The sequence below is a fragment of the Eschrichtius robustus genome, chromosome 1, assembly GCF_028021215.1.
Source record: "Eschrichtius robustus isolate mEscRob2 chromosome 1, mEscRob2.pri, whole genome shotgun sequence".
NCBI lineage: Eukaryota > Metazoa > Chordata > Mammalia > Artiodactyla > Eschrichtiidae > Eschrichtius > Eschrichtius robustus.
This window is the reverse complement of record NC_090824.1, coordinates 143,447,599-143,462,383: the sequence shown is the minus strand read 5'-3', so window position 1 is coordinate 143,462,383 and position 14,785 is coordinate 143,447,599. Positions and strand designations below refer to the sequence as shown.

Genomic DNA, 14,785 nt, shown 5'->3' with positions numbered 1-14,785 from the left:
AGCCTCACTTTTTCCAGTTCTTCTTAGCACCTCCAGTCATCAGAGCACACGAAGATCTTGTTTTTGCCGACGGCGAGGCTTCCCAGCAACTGCACCTGGGAAGTGGACTGGTGTCCTCAAAGGACATGATTCATACAAATATTTTCCTGGGCTTGAGCTCTGAAACTGCTTCACAAGGACCTCTATCCCTTACCGAGAATTGACTGCATGTCTGATAGTACGACTGCAGGAAGTTAGGCACATACATTGGCCGGTGTGTAAGAGGCTGTATTTCTGTGTTCACGCGTGTGACTCTGACTGCGCACACAGACGCTCTTGTGGGTTTCTCCTTGTGCCTCTGACTACGCGTCTTGGTCTCTGTGTGTCCCTGTAGACCTGTGAAGTGACGTCCAACAGTTAACGCCATAGTTTATACACAACACCCTGTCTAGACCCGCAATTGAAAGGAGAAAGCCCCCTGTCAGCTTCCAGAGGCCGCATGCAAACTTTAACCCCCAGGGGCTGTTGAAATACTCCACGGACTCCCACTCTCCCACAGCCAGGCCTTCTGACCAGAGCACAAAGACTGGACGAGACCTGCCTCCCGGCCGTGGGTGTGACATCTACGTGCAACTCGAGAACCTGCCAGCTACCAGCACATCTGATGTGCACTTGGGGTCACTCCCAGCACTTTCGGAAGCAAGCGAACTCCCATGGGTGAGCTGACACCGACCTACAGATTTCTACTGGAAAGATGCAGCATGAAACCACTCAAGGGGCTAAAGAACATCGAACAAAGTGCAACTTCTTGCCAACTAGGCCTAATCACTTTCCTTTGACCCGTGGGAATGCCCACCACAGGAAGCAGTGGGCTTCAGCAGCCATGACACATGCTGGAACCCCACATCGGAAACTAGGCCACCTTCCCGGCCCTGTCTCAGGCAGCTCCCATCCTGCAAGGTTCGCGGCCCTGACCCCTAAGGAACTGCTCAAACGTTCAACACCCTCGTCCAACGTGCCCTACTCCAGGCAGCAGGGCGACGCGTCCCTACTGGAAGCCACAGACATCGTCCAAACACGGGAACAAGGAACACCATGGAAGACAGACCGCAAGCCTGACTGCTTTGAAGATGCTGATCCCAACTGATGCATCCTGGAAGTTCTCCATTGCCACAGTCACACCACTGAGGAACTCAGAGTGATCAAAGCATGGTCCCCGAGGACCACAGACAAACTTGCAACGGAAGACCTCTGCCATGTGAGGGGACTTGGAATCCTGAAAGGGAACACTGGCTGGCCTTGGCAGCGCACCAGGGATGGCAACAGTGCCCCCTTCTCTGCCCCGCCAACGGACTGCTCTGGATAAAGCTCTGGCTATTCGAAAGGCCTGCATGCCACACGGGCCGGCCGCGTCATGCCCTCCGGCAGAAACACTATCGCTTTGCACATTGCCAAAAGTGGGAAAAGAGCGACCAAAGGGCTTGTTTGCATAACTCACCTACCCCCAAGAAGGCCGGCACAGATGCCTCAGTATGTCCATCTTCTCTATGTCCCGCAAGACACCCGTGGGGAGTCACTCCTCTGGAAACGGGATTGCAACTCTTCACAGATAACCTACCTCACTGCATCCTCATGAACTGCCAAAGCCATCCCCACCATAGGCAGCTGATGCCAGGCCATCACGAACAAGATACATCCTTGGGAAGCCGAGGCCAGCGCCTGCAACCCAATGATGACAGCCCATCCCACGACATCACACAGGACCTGTCCTCATGATAACTTACCATTCTCTCCAGGGCAGCAGCCACTACGCAGGCTTAAATGCAGCACTCGATCCTCACCCCACTCCAAGATGATCCACTTAGCGCCAGCAGTGTGCTGGCATCTTCAGGGGCAGCAGCGAGGCCTATTCCATCAGCCCCCTTCCGCCATCACCAAACTCCATCCCACCCCCGCCCACTGCTCCAGCCCCACCGGGCACTCAAGAACCTCACCGCACCAAACACGACAACAGAGAGGGCCACAGACCTGGCCTGAGGCTCCAGGCTCCAACCAGGGAACCTTGCTCATTTTGGCTCCCAAAATCAACCACCGAAGCTTCATGCACAAAGCGTCATCCTGGTCAAAACACACTTCTCCAAGCTGAAAGCTCACTGGGCGCAAACCAGCACACATTCCGACTCTGAAGACTAGCAGGAGAGCCTGCCCCCTTGCATTCCCTCACGGCCTTTTAGCAGGCACCGCAGATTCATAGATGACCCAGCTTATGGGCAGACACGGTCGACCCTCAGTCAGGAGCCCCTCCAATACTGGAGTCCTTGGTGGTGTTTGCGTGCATGTCGGCAGGGGACACTGGCCTTCACTCCTAACAGTCCCCTACACCCGAGAGAGGAAACGTGCTGAACCTCAGTTTCGATAAGGATACGGTCGAGTGTTCTCACCCATTTTGTTCAGAGTTTCCAAGGAAGGCATACAAGGGTGTCATCATCGATCCAAGCACATGCTGGGATGCTGCAGAACACAACCGGGCACTGCGCCGGGTTCTGCAGGGGAGTCGTGAGCCTGGGGTAACCCAAAAGACTGGAGAATCCACAGCCCTCAGGCCACTCAACAAGACGAACAATCAAGCCACTCTTGCAGCCATTGGGCCCATCTCAGGAAAACCTAATATCTAATGGCACATCTTGGTGTGGTTGAATACCTACCATCCTGAGTTATCCGCGACCATGCTCGGGAACATGGCCCCGCCTCACTTTTTCCAGTTCTTCTTAGCACCTCCAGTCATCAGAGCACACGAAGATCTTCTTGTTTTTGCCGACGGTGAGGCTTGCCCAGCAACTGCACCTGGGAAGTGGACTGGTGTCCTCAAAGGACATGATCCATACAAATATTTTCCTGGGCTTGAGCTCTGAAACTGCTTCCCAAGGACCTCTATCCCTTACCGAGAATTGACTGCATGTCTGATAGTACGACTGCAGGAAGTTAGGCACATACATTGGCCGGTGTGTGAGAGGCTGTATTTCTGTGTTCACGCATGTGACTGTCACTGCGCACGCAGACGCTCTTGTGGGTTTCTCTGTGTGCCGCTGACTACGCGTCTTGGTCTCTGTGTGTCCCTGTAGCCCTGTGAAGAGGCGTCCAACAGTAAACGCCATAGCTTATACACAACACCCTGTCTAGATCCCCAACTGAAAGGAGAAAGCCCCCTCTCAGCTTCCAGAGGCCGCATGCAAACTTTAACCCCCAGGGGCTGTTGAAATACTCCACGGACTCCCGCTCTCCCACAGCCACGCCTTCTGACCAGAGCACAAAGACTGGACGAGACCTGCCTCCCGGCCCTGGGTGTGACATCTACGTGCAACTCGAGAACCTGCCAGCTACCAGCACATCTGATGTGCACTTGGGGTCACTCCCAGCACTTTCGGAAGCAAGGGAACTCCCATGGGTGACCCGACACCGACCTACAGCATTCTACTGGCAAGATGCAGCCTGAAACAACTCAATGGGCTAAAGAACATCGAACAAAGTGCAACTTCTTGCCAACTAGGCCTAATCACTTTCCTTTGACCCGTGGGAATGCCCACCACATGAAGCAGTGGCCTTCAGCAGCCATGACCCATGTTGGAACCCCACAGCGGAAACTAGGCCACCTTCCCGGCCATGTCTCAGGCAGCTCCCATCCTGCAAGTTTCGCGGCCCTGACCCCTAAGGAACCGCTCAAACGCTCAACAGCCTCGTCCAACGTGCCCTACTCCAGCCAGCAGGGCGACGCTTCCCTACTGGAAGCCACAGACATCTTCCGAACACGGGAACGCTGAACACCAGGGAAGACAGACCGCAAGCCTGTCTGCATTGAAGGTGCTGATCCCACATGATGCATCCTGGAAATTCTCCACTGCCACAGTGACACCACTGACGAACTCACAGTGATCAAAGGCATGGTCCCCGAGGAACACAGACAAACTTGAAACGGAAGACCTCTGCCATCTGAGGGGACTTGGAATCCTGAAAGGGAACAGTGGCTGGCCTTGGCAGCACACCAGGGATGGCAACAGTGCCCCCTTCTCTGCCCCGCCAACGGACTGCTCTGGATAAAGCTCTGGCTATTTGAAAGGCCTGCATGCCACACGGGCCGGCCGCGTCATGCCCTCCGGCAGAAACACTATCGCTTTGCACATTCCCAAAAGTGGGAAAAGAGTGACCAAAGGGCATGCTTGCATAACTCACCTACCCGCAAGAAGGCCGGCACAGACGCCTCAGCATGTCCATCTTCTCTATGTCCCACAAGACTCCCGTGGGGAGTCACTCCTCTGAAAACGGGATTGCAACTCTTCACAGGTAACCTACCTCACTGCATCCTCATGAACTGCCAAAGCCATCCCCACCATAGGCAGCTGATTCCAGGCCATCACAAACAAGACACATCTTTGGGAAGCCGAGGCCAGCGCCTGCAACCCAATGATGACAGCCCATCCCACGACATCACACAGGACCTGTCCTCATGATACCTTACCTTTCTCTCCAGGGCAGCAGCCACTACGCAGGCTTAAATGCAGCACTCGATCCTCACCCCACTCCACGATGATCCACTTAGCGCCAGCAGTGTGCTGGCAGCTTCAGGGGCAGCAGCGAGGCCTAATCCATCAGCCCCCTTCCGCCATCACCAAACTCCATCCCAACCCCGCCCACTGCTCCAGCCCCACCGGGCACTCAAGAACCTCACCACAACAAACACGACAACAGAGATTGCCACAGGCCTGGCCTGAGGCTCCAGGCTCCAACCAGGGAACCTTGCTCATTTTGGCTCCCAAAATCAACCACCGAAGCGGCATGCACAAAGCGTGATCCTGGTCAAAACACACTTCTCCAAGCTGAAAGCTCACTGGGCCCACACCAGCACACACTCCAACTCTGAAGACTAGCAGGAGAGCCTGCCCCCTTGCATTCCCTCACGGCCTTTTAGCAGGGACCGCGGATTCATAGATGACCCAGCTTATGGGCAGACACTGTCGATCCTCAGACAGGAGCCCCTCCAATGCTAGAGCCCTTAGTGGTGTTGGCATGCATGTCAGCAGGGGATGTTGGCCCTCACTCCTAACAGTCCCCTACACCCGAGAGAGGAAACGTGCTAACCTCACTTTCGATAAGGATACGGTCGAGTGTTCTCACCCATTTTGTTCAGAGTTTCCAAGGAAGGCATACAAGGGTGTCATCATCGATCCAAGCACATGCTGGGATGCTGCAGAACACAACCGGGCAGTGCGCCGGGCTCTCCAGGGGAGTCATGAGCCTGGGGTACCCCAAAAGCCTGGAGAATCCACAGCCCTCAGGCCACTCAACAAGACGAACAATCAAGCCACTCTTGCAGCCATTGGGCCCATCTCAGGAAAACCTAATATCTAATGACACATCTTGGGGTGGTTGAATACCTACCATACTGAGTTATCCGCGACCATGCTCGGGAACATGGCCCCGCCTCACTTTTTCCAGTTCTTCTTAGCACCTCCAGTCATCAGAGCACACGAAGATCTTCTTGTTTTTGCCGACGGCGAGGCTTGCCCAGCAACTGCACCTGGGAAGTGGACTGGTGTCCTCAAAGGACATGATCCATACAAATATTTTCCTGGGCTTGAGCTCTGAAACTGCTTCCCAAGGACCTCTATCACTTACCGAGAATTGACTGCATGTCTGATAGTACGACTGCAGGAAGTTAGGCACATACATTGGCCGGTGTGTGAGAGGCTGTATTTCTGTGTTCACGCGTGTGACTGTCACTGCGCACGCAGACGCTCTTGTGGGTTTCTCTGTGTGCCCCTGACTACGCGTCTTGGTCTCTGTGTGTCCCTGTAGCCCTGTGAATAGGCGTCCAACAGTAAACGCCATAGCTTATACACAACACCCTGTCTAGATCCCCAACTGAAAGGAGAAAGCCCCCTCTCAGCTTCCAGAGGCCGCATGCAAACTTTAACCCCCAGGGGCTGTTGAAATACTCCACGGACTCCCGCTCTCCCACAGCCACGCCTTCTGACCAGAGCACAAAGACTGGACGAGACCTGCCTCCCGGCCCTGGGTGTGACATCTACGTGCAACTCGAGAACCTGCCAGCTACCAGCACATCTGATGTGCACTTGGGGTCACTCCCAGCACTTTTGGAAGCAAGGGAACTCCCATGGGTGACCCGACACCGACCTACAGCATTCTACTGGCAAGATGCAGCCTGAAACAACTCAATGGGCTAAAGAACATCGAACAAAGTGCAACTTCTTGCCAACTAGGCCTAATCACTTTCCTTTGACCCGTGGGAATGCCCACCACATGAAGCAGTGGCCTTCAGCAGCCATGACCCATGTTGGAACCCCACAGCGGAAACTAGGCCACCTTCCCGGCCATGTCTCAGGCAGCTCCCATCCTGCAAGGTTCGCGGCCCTGACCCCTAAGGAACCGCTCAAACGCTCAACAGCCTCGTCCAACGTGCCCTACTCCAGCCAGCAGGGCGACGCGTCCCTACTGGAAGCCACAGACACCTTCCGAACATGGGAACAAGGAACACCAGGGAAGACAGACCGCAAGCCTGTCTGCATTGAAGGTGCTGATCCCACATGATGCATCCTGGAAATTCTCCACTGCCACAATGACACCACTGACGAACTCACAGTGATCAAAGGCATGGTCCCCGAGGAACACAGACAGACTTGAAACGGAAGACCTCTGCCATCTGAGGGGACTTGGAAGCCTGAAAGGGAACAGTGGCTGGCCTTGGCAGCACACCAGGGATGGCAACAGTGCCCCCTTCTCTGCCCCGCCAACGGACTGCTCTGGATAAAGCTCTGGCTATTCGAAAGGCCTGCATGCCACACGGGCCGGCCGCGTCATGCCCTCCGGCAGAAACACTATCGCTTTGCACATTCCCAAAAGTGGGAAAAGAGTGACCAAAGGGCATGCTTGCATAACTCACCTACCCGCAAGAAGGCCGGCACAGACGCCTCAGCATGTCCATCTTCTCTATGTCCCACAAGACTCCCGTGGGGAGTCACTCCTCTGAAAACGGGATTGCAACTCTTCACAGGTAACCTACCTCACTGCATCCTCATGAACTGCCAAAGCCATCCCCACCATAGGCAGCTGATTCCAGGCCATCACAAACAAGACACATCTTTGGGAAGCCGAGGCCAGCGCCTGCAACCAAATGATGACAGCCCATCCCACGACATCACACAGGACCTGTCCTCATGATACCTTACCTTTCTCTCCAGGGCAGCAGCCACTACGCAGGCTTAAATGCAGCACTCGATCCTCACCCCACTCCACGATGATCCACTTAGCGCCAGCAGTGTGCTGGCAGCTTCAGGGGCAGCAGCGAGGCCTAATCCATCAGCCCCCTTCTGCCATCACCAAACTCCATCCCACCCCCGCCCACTGCTCCAGCCCCACCGGGCACTCAAGAACCTCACCGCACCAAACACGACAACAGAGAGGTCCACAGGCCTTGCCTGAGGCTCCAGGCTCCAACCAGGGAAACTTGCTCACTTTGGCTTCCAAAATCAACCACCGAAGCGGCATGCACAAATCGTGATCCTGGTCAAAACACACTTCTCCAAGCTGAAAGCTCACTGGGCCCACACCAGCACACACTCCGACTCTGAAGACTAGCAGGAGAGCCTGCCCCCTTGCATTCCCTCACGGCCTTTTAGCAGGGACCGCGGATTCATAGATGACCCAGCTTATGGGCAGACACGGTCGACCCTCAGTCAGGAGCCCCTCCAATACTGGAGTCCTTGGTGGTGTTTGCGTGCATGTCGGCAGGGGACACTGGCCTTCACTCCTAACAATCCCCTACACCCGAGAGAGGAAATGTGCTAACCTCAGTTTCGATAAGGATACGGTCGAGTGTTCTCACCCATTTTGTTCAGTGTTTCCAAGGAAGGCATACAAGTGTGTCATCATCGATCCAAGCACATGCTGGGATGCTGCAGAACACAACCGGGCAGTGTGCCGGGCTCTGCAGGGAAGTCATGAGCCTGGGGTACCCCAAAAGCCTGGAGAATCCACAGCCCTCAGGCCACTCAACAAGACGAACAATCAAGCCACTCTTGCAGCCATTGGGCCCATCTCACGAAAACCTAATATCTAATGGCACATCTTGGGGTGGTTGAATACCTACCATCCTGAGTTATCCGCGACCATGCTCGGGAACATGGCCCTGCCTCACTTTTTCCAGTTCTTCTTAGCACCTCCAGTCATCAGAGCACACGAAGATCTTGTTTTTGCCGACGGCGAGGCTTCCCAGCAACTGCACCTGGGAAGTGGACTGGTGTCCTCAAAGGACATGATCCATACAAACATTTACCTGGGCTTGAGCTCTGAAACTGCTTCACAAGGACCTCTATCCCTTACCGAGAATTGACTGCATGTCTGATAGTACGACTGCAGGAAGTTAGGCACATACATTGGCCGGTGTGTAAGAGGCTGTATTTCTGTGTTCACGCGTGTGACTCTGACTGCGCACATAGACGCTCTTGTGGGTTTCTCTGTGTGCCTCTGACTACGCGTCTTGGTCTCTGTGTGTCCCTGTAGACCTGTGAAGTGGCATCCAACAGTAAACGCCATAGTTTATACACAACACCCTGTCTAGACCCGCAATTGAAAGGAGAAAGCCCCCTGTCAGCTTCCAGAGGCCGCATGCAAACTTTAACCCCCAGGGGCTGTTGAAATACTCCACGGACTCCCACTCTCCCACAGCCACGCCTTCTGACCAGAGCACAAACACTGGACGAGACCTGCCTCCCGGCCGTGGGTGTGACATCTACGTGCAACTCGAGAACCTGCCAGCTACCAGCACATCTGATGTGCACTTGGGGTCACTCCCAGCACTTTCGGAAGCAAGGGAACTCCCATGGGTGAGCTGACACCGACCTACAGATTTCTACTGGAAAGATGCAGCATGAAACCACTCAAGGGGCTAAAGAACATCGAACAAAGTGCAACTTCTTGCCAACTAGGCCTAATCACTTTCCTTTGACCCGTGGGAATGCCCACCACAGGAAGCAGTGGGCTTTAGCAGCCATGACCCATGTTGGAACCCCACATCGAAAACTAGGCCACCTTCCCGGCCCTGTCTCAGGCAGCTCCCATCCTGCAAGGTTCGCGGCCCTGACCCCTAAGGAACCGCTCAAACGCTCAACAGCCTCTTCCAACGTGCCCTACTCCAGCCAGCAGGGCGACGCGTCCCTACTGGAAGCCACAGACATCGTCCGAACACGGGAACAAGGAACACCATGGAAGACAGACCGCAAGCCTGACTGCTTTGAAGATGCTGATCCCACCTGATGCATCCTGGAAATTCTCCATTGCCACAGTCACACCACTGAGGAACTCAGAGTGATCAAAGCATGGTCCCCGAGGACCACAGACAAACTTGCAACGGAAGACCTCTGCCATGTGAGGGGACTTGGAATCCTGAAAGGGAACACTGGCTGGCCTTGGCAGCGCACCAGGGATGGCAACAGTGCCCCCTTCTCTGCCCCGCCAACGGACTGCTCTGGATAAAGCTCTGGCTATTCGAAAAGCCTGCATGCCACACGGGCCGGCCGCGTCATGCCCTCCGGCAGAAACACTATCGCTTTGCACATTCACAAAAGTGGGAAAAGAGCGACCAAAGGGCTTGTTTGCATAACTCACCTACCCCCAAGAAGGCCGGCACAGATGCCTCAGTATGTCCATCTTCTCTATGTCCCGCAAGACACCAGTGGGGAGTCACTCCTCTGGAAACGGGATTGCAACTCTTCACAGATAACCTACCTCACTGCATCCTCATGAACTGCCAAAGCCATCCCCACCATAGGCAGCTGATGCCAGGCCATCACGAACAAGACACATCCTTGGGAAGCCGAGGCCAGCGCCTGCAACCCAATGATGACAGCCCATCCCACGACATCACACAGGACCTGTCCTCATGATACCTTACCATTCTCTCCACGGCAGCAGCCACTACGCAGGCTTAAATGCAGCACTCGATCCTCACCCCACTCCACGATGATCCACTTAGCGCCAGCAGTGTGCTGGCAGCTTCAGGGGCAGCAGCGAGGCCTAATTCATCAGCCCCCTTCTGCCATCACCAAACTCCATCCCACCCCCGCCCACTGCTCCAGCCCCACCGGGCACTCAAGAACCTCACCGCACCAAACACGACAAAAGAGAGGGCCACAGGCCTGGCCTGAGGCTCCAGGCTCCAACCAGGGAACCTTGCTCATTTTGGCTCCCAAAATCAACCACCGAAGCTGCATGCACAAAGCGTGATCCTGGTCAAAACACACTTCTCCTAGCTGAAAGCTCACTGGGCCCAAACCAGCACACACTCCGACTCTGAAGACTAGCAGGAGAGCCTGCCCCCTTGCATTCCCTCACGGCCTTTTAGCAGGGACCGCAGATTCATAGATGACCCAGCTTATGGGCAGACACGGTCGACCCTCAGTCAGGAGCCCCTCCAATACTGGAGTCCTTGGTGGTGTTTGCGTGCATGTTGGCAGGGGACACTGGCCTTCACTCCTAACAGTCCCCTACACCCCAGAGAGGAAACGTGCTGAACCTCAGTTTCGATAAGGATACGGTCGAGTGTTCTCACCCATTTTGTTCAGAGTTTCCAAGGAAGGCATACAAGGGTGTCATCATCGATCCAAGCACATGCTGGGATGCTGCAGAACACAACCGGGCACTGCGCCGGGTTCTGCAGGGGAGTCATGAGCCTGGGGTACCCCAAAAGACTGGAGAATCCACAGCCCTCAGGCCACTCAACAAGACGAACAATCAAGCCACTCTTGCAGCCATTGGGCCCATCTCAGGAAAACCTAATATCGAATGGCACATCTTGGGGTGGTTGAATACCTACCATCCTGAGTTATCCGCGACCATGCTCGGGAACATGGCCCCGCCTCACTTTTTCCAGTTCTTCTTAGCACCTCCAGTCATCAGAGCACACGAAGATCTTCTTGTTTTTGCCGACGGCGAGGCTTGCCCAGCAACTGCACCTGGAAAGTGGACTGGTGTCCTCAGAGGACATGATCCATACAAACATTTACCTGGGCTTGAGCTCTGAAACTGCTTCCCAAGAACCTCTATCCCTTACCGAGAATTGACTGCATGTCTGATAGTACGACTGCAGGAAGTTAGGCACATACATTGGCCGGTGTGTGAGAGGCTGTATTTCTGTGTTCACGCGTGTGACTGTGACTGCGCACGCAGACGCTCTTGTGGGTTTCTCTGTGTGCCGCTGACTACGCGTCTTGGTCTCTGTGTGTCCCTGTAGCCCTGTGAAGAGGCGTCCAACAGTAAACGCCATAGCTTATACACAACACCCTGTCTAGATCCCCAACTGAAAGGAGAAAGCCCCCTCTCAACTTCCAGAGGCCGCATGCAAACTTTAACCCCCAGGGGCTGTTGAAATACTCCATGGACTCCCGCTCTCCCACAGCCACGCCTTCTGACCAGAGCACAAAGACTGGACGAGACCTGCCTCCCGGCCCTGGGTGTGACATCTACGTGCAACTCGAGAACCTGCCAGCTACCAGCACATCTGATGTGCACTTGGGGTCACTCCCAGCACTTTCGGAAGCAAGGGAACTCCCATGGGTGACCCGACACCGACCTACAGCATTCTACTGGCAAGATGCAGCCTGAAACAACTCAATGGGCTAAAGAACATCGAACAAAGTGCAACTTCTTGCCAACTAGGCCTAATCACTTTCCTTTGACCCGTGGGAATGCCCACCACATGAAGCAGTGGCCTTCAGCAGCCATGACCCATGTTGGAACCCCACAGCGGAAACTAGGCCACCTTCCCGGCCATGTCTCAGGCAGCTCCCATCCTGCAAGGTTCGCGGCCCTGACCCCTAAGGAACCGCTCAAACGCTCAACAGCCTCTTCCAACGTGCCCTACTCCAGCCAGCAGGGCGACGCGTCCCTACTGGAAGCCACAGACATCGTCCGAACACGGGAACAAGGAACACCATGGAAGACAGACCGCAAGCCTGACTGCTTTGAAGATGCTGATCCCACCTGATGCATCCTGGAAATTCTCCATTGCCACAGTCACACCACTGAGGAACTCAGAGTGATCAAAGCATGGTCCCCGAGGACCACAGACAAACTTGCAACGGAAGACCTCTGCCATGTGAGGGGACTTGGAATCCTGAAAGGGAACACTGGCTGGCCTTGGCAGTGCACCAGGGATGGCAACAGTGCCCCCTTCTCTGCCCCGCCAACGGACTGCTCTGGATAAAGCTCTGGCTATTCGAAAAGCCTGCATGCCACACGGGCCGGCCGCGTCATGCCCTCCGGCAGAAACACTATCGCTTTGCACATTCACAAAAGTGGGAAAAGAGCGACCAAAGGGCTTGTTTGCATAACTCACCTACCCCCAAGAAGGCCGGCACAGATGCCTCAGTATGTTCATCTTCTCTATGTCCCGCAAGACACCAGTGGGGAGTCACTCCTCTGGAAACGGGATTGCAACTCTTCACAGATAACCTACCTCACTGCATCCTCATGAACTGCCAAAGCCATCCCCACCATAGGCAGCTGATGCCAGGCCATCACGAACAAGACACATCCTTGAGAAGCCGAGGCCAGCGCCTGCAACCCAATGATGACAGCCCATCCCACGACATCACACAGGACCTGTCCTCATGATAACTTACCATTCTCTCCAGGGCAGCAGCCACTACGCAGGCTTAAATGCAGCACTCGATCCTCACCCCACTCCACGATGATCCACTTAGCGCCAACAGTGTGCTGGCAGCTTCAGGGGCAGCAGCGAGGCCTAATCCATCAGCCCCCTTCTGCCATCACCAAACTCCATCCCACCCCCGCCCACTGCTCCAGCCCCACCGGGCACTCAAGAACCTCACCGCACCAAACACAACAACAGAGAGGGCCACAGGCCTGGCCTGAGGCTCCAGGCTCCAACCAGGGAACCTTGCTCATTTTGGCTCCCAAAATCAACCACCGAAGCTGCATGCACAAAGCGTGATCCTGGTCAAAACACACTTCTCCTAGCTGAAAGCTCACTGGGCCCAAACCAGCACACACTCCGACTCTGAAGACTAGCAGGAGAGCCTGCCCCCTTGCATTCCCTCACGGCCTTTTAGCAGGACCGCAGATTCATAGATGACCCAGCTTATGGGCAGACACGGTCGACCCTCAGTCAGGAGCCCCTCCAACACTGGAGTCCTTGGTGGTGTTTGCGTGCATGTTGGCAGGGGACACTGGCCTTCACTCCTAACAGTCCCCTACACCCCAGAGAGGAAACGTGCTGAACCTCAGTTTCGATAAGGATACGGTCGAGTGTTCTCACCCATTTTGTTCAGAGTTTCCAAGGAAGGCATACAAGGGTGTCATCATCGATCCAAGCACATGCTGGGATGCTGCAGAACACAACCGGGCACTGCGCCGGGTTCTGCAGGGGAGTCATGAGCCTGGGGTACCCCAAAAGACTGGAGAATCCACAGCCCTCAGGCCACTCAACAAGACGAACAATCAAGCCACTCTTGCAGCCATTGGGCCCATCTCAGGAAAACCTAATATCGAATGGCACATCTTGGGGTGGTTGAATACCTACCATCCTGAGTTATCCGCGACCATGCTCAGGAACATGGCCCCGCCTCACTTTTTCCAGTTCTTCTTAGCACCTCCAGTCATCAGAGCACACGAAGATCTTCTTGTTTTTGCCGACGGTGAGGCTTGCCCAGCAACTGCACCTGGGAAGTGGACTGGTGTCCTCAAAGGACATGATCCATACAAACATTTTCCTGGATTTGAGCTCTGAAACTGCTTCCCAAGGACCTCTATCCCTTACCGAGAATTGACTACATGTCTGATAGTACGACTGCAGGAAGTTAGGCACATACATTGGCCGGTGTGTGAGAGGCTGTATTTCTGTGTTCATGCGTCTGACTGTGACTGCGCACGCAGACGCTCTTGTGGGTTTCTCTGTGTGCCGCTGACTACGCGTCTTGGTCTCTGTGTGTCCCTGTAGCCCTGTGAAGAGGCGTCCAACAGTAAACGCCATAGCTTATACAAAACACCCTGTCTAGATCCCCAACTGAAAGGAGAAAGCCCCCGGTCAGCTTCCAGAGGCCGCATGCAAACTTTAACCCCCAGGGGCTGTTGAAATACTCCACGGACTCCCGCTCTCCCACAGCCACGCCTTCTGACCAGAGCACAAAGACTGGACGAGACCTGCCTCCCGGCCGTGGGTGTGACATCTACGGGCAACTCGAGAACCTGCCAGCTACCAGCACATCTGATGTGCACTTGGGGTCACTCCCAGCACTTTCGGAAGCAAGGGAACTCCCATGGGTGACCCGACACCGACCTACAGCATTCTACTGGCAAGATGCAGCCTGAAACCACTCAATGGGCTAAAGAACATCGAACAAAGTGCAACTTCTTGCCAACTAGGCCTAATCACTTTCCTTTGACCCGTGGGAATGCCCACCACATGAAGCAGTGGCCTTCAGCAGCCATGACCCATGTTGGAACCCCACAGCGGAAACTAGGCCACCTTCCCGGCCATGTCTCAGGCAGCTCCCATCCTGCAAGGTTCGCGGCCCTGACCCCTAAGGAACCGCTCAAACGCTCAACAGCCTCGTCCAACGTGCCCTACTCCAGGGAGCAGGGCGACGCGTCCCTACTGGAAGCCACAGACATCTTCCGAACACGGGAACGCTGAACACCAGGGAAGACAGACCACAAGCCTGTCTGCTTTGAAGATGCTGATCCCACCTGATGCATCCTGGAAATTTTCCACTGC

The 14,785-nt window shown here is 55.0% G+C and overlaps 5 non-coding genes across 5 annotated transcripts; all 5 read right to left on the bottom strand.

Moving 5' to 3' along the window:
• Positions 1–2,380: 2,380 nt before the first annotated feature.
• LOC137750940 (small nucleolar RNA SNORD116) lies at positions 2,381–2,473 on the bottom strand. Its single transcript, XR_011070652.1, has one exon. It is a non-coding gene; the product is annotated as a small nucleolar RNA SNORD116 (small nucleolar RNA).
• A 2,635-nt stretch (positions 2,474–5,108) lies between these two features.
• LOC137751611 (small nucleolar RNA SNORD116) lies at positions 5,109–5,201 on the bottom strand. The gene has a single exon (XR_011070882.1). It is a non-coding gene; the product is annotated as a small nucleolar RNA SNORD116 (small nucleolar RNA).
• Positions 5,202–7,836: 2,635 nt separating this feature from the next.
• LOC137751568 (small nucleolar RNA SNORD116) lies at positions 7,837–7,929 on the bottom strand. Its single transcript, XR_011070868.1, has one exon. It is a non-coding gene; the product is annotated as a small nucleolar RNA SNORD116 (small nucleolar RNA).
• A 2,631-nt stretch (positions 7,930–10,560) lies between these two features.
• LOC137750936 (small nucleolar RNA SNORD116) lies at positions 10,561–10,653 on the bottom strand. The gene has a single exon (XR_011070647.1). It is a non-coding gene; the product is annotated as a small nucleolar RNA SNORD116 (small nucleolar RNA).
• A 2,634-nt stretch (positions 10,654–13,287) lies between these two features.
• On the bottom strand, positions 13,288–13,380 carry LOC137750931 (small nucleolar RNA SNORD116). The gene has a single exon (XR_011070646.1). It is a non-coding gene; the product is annotated as a small nucleolar RNA SNORD116 (small nucleolar RNA).
• Positions 13,381–14,785: the final 1,405 nt, after the last annotated feature.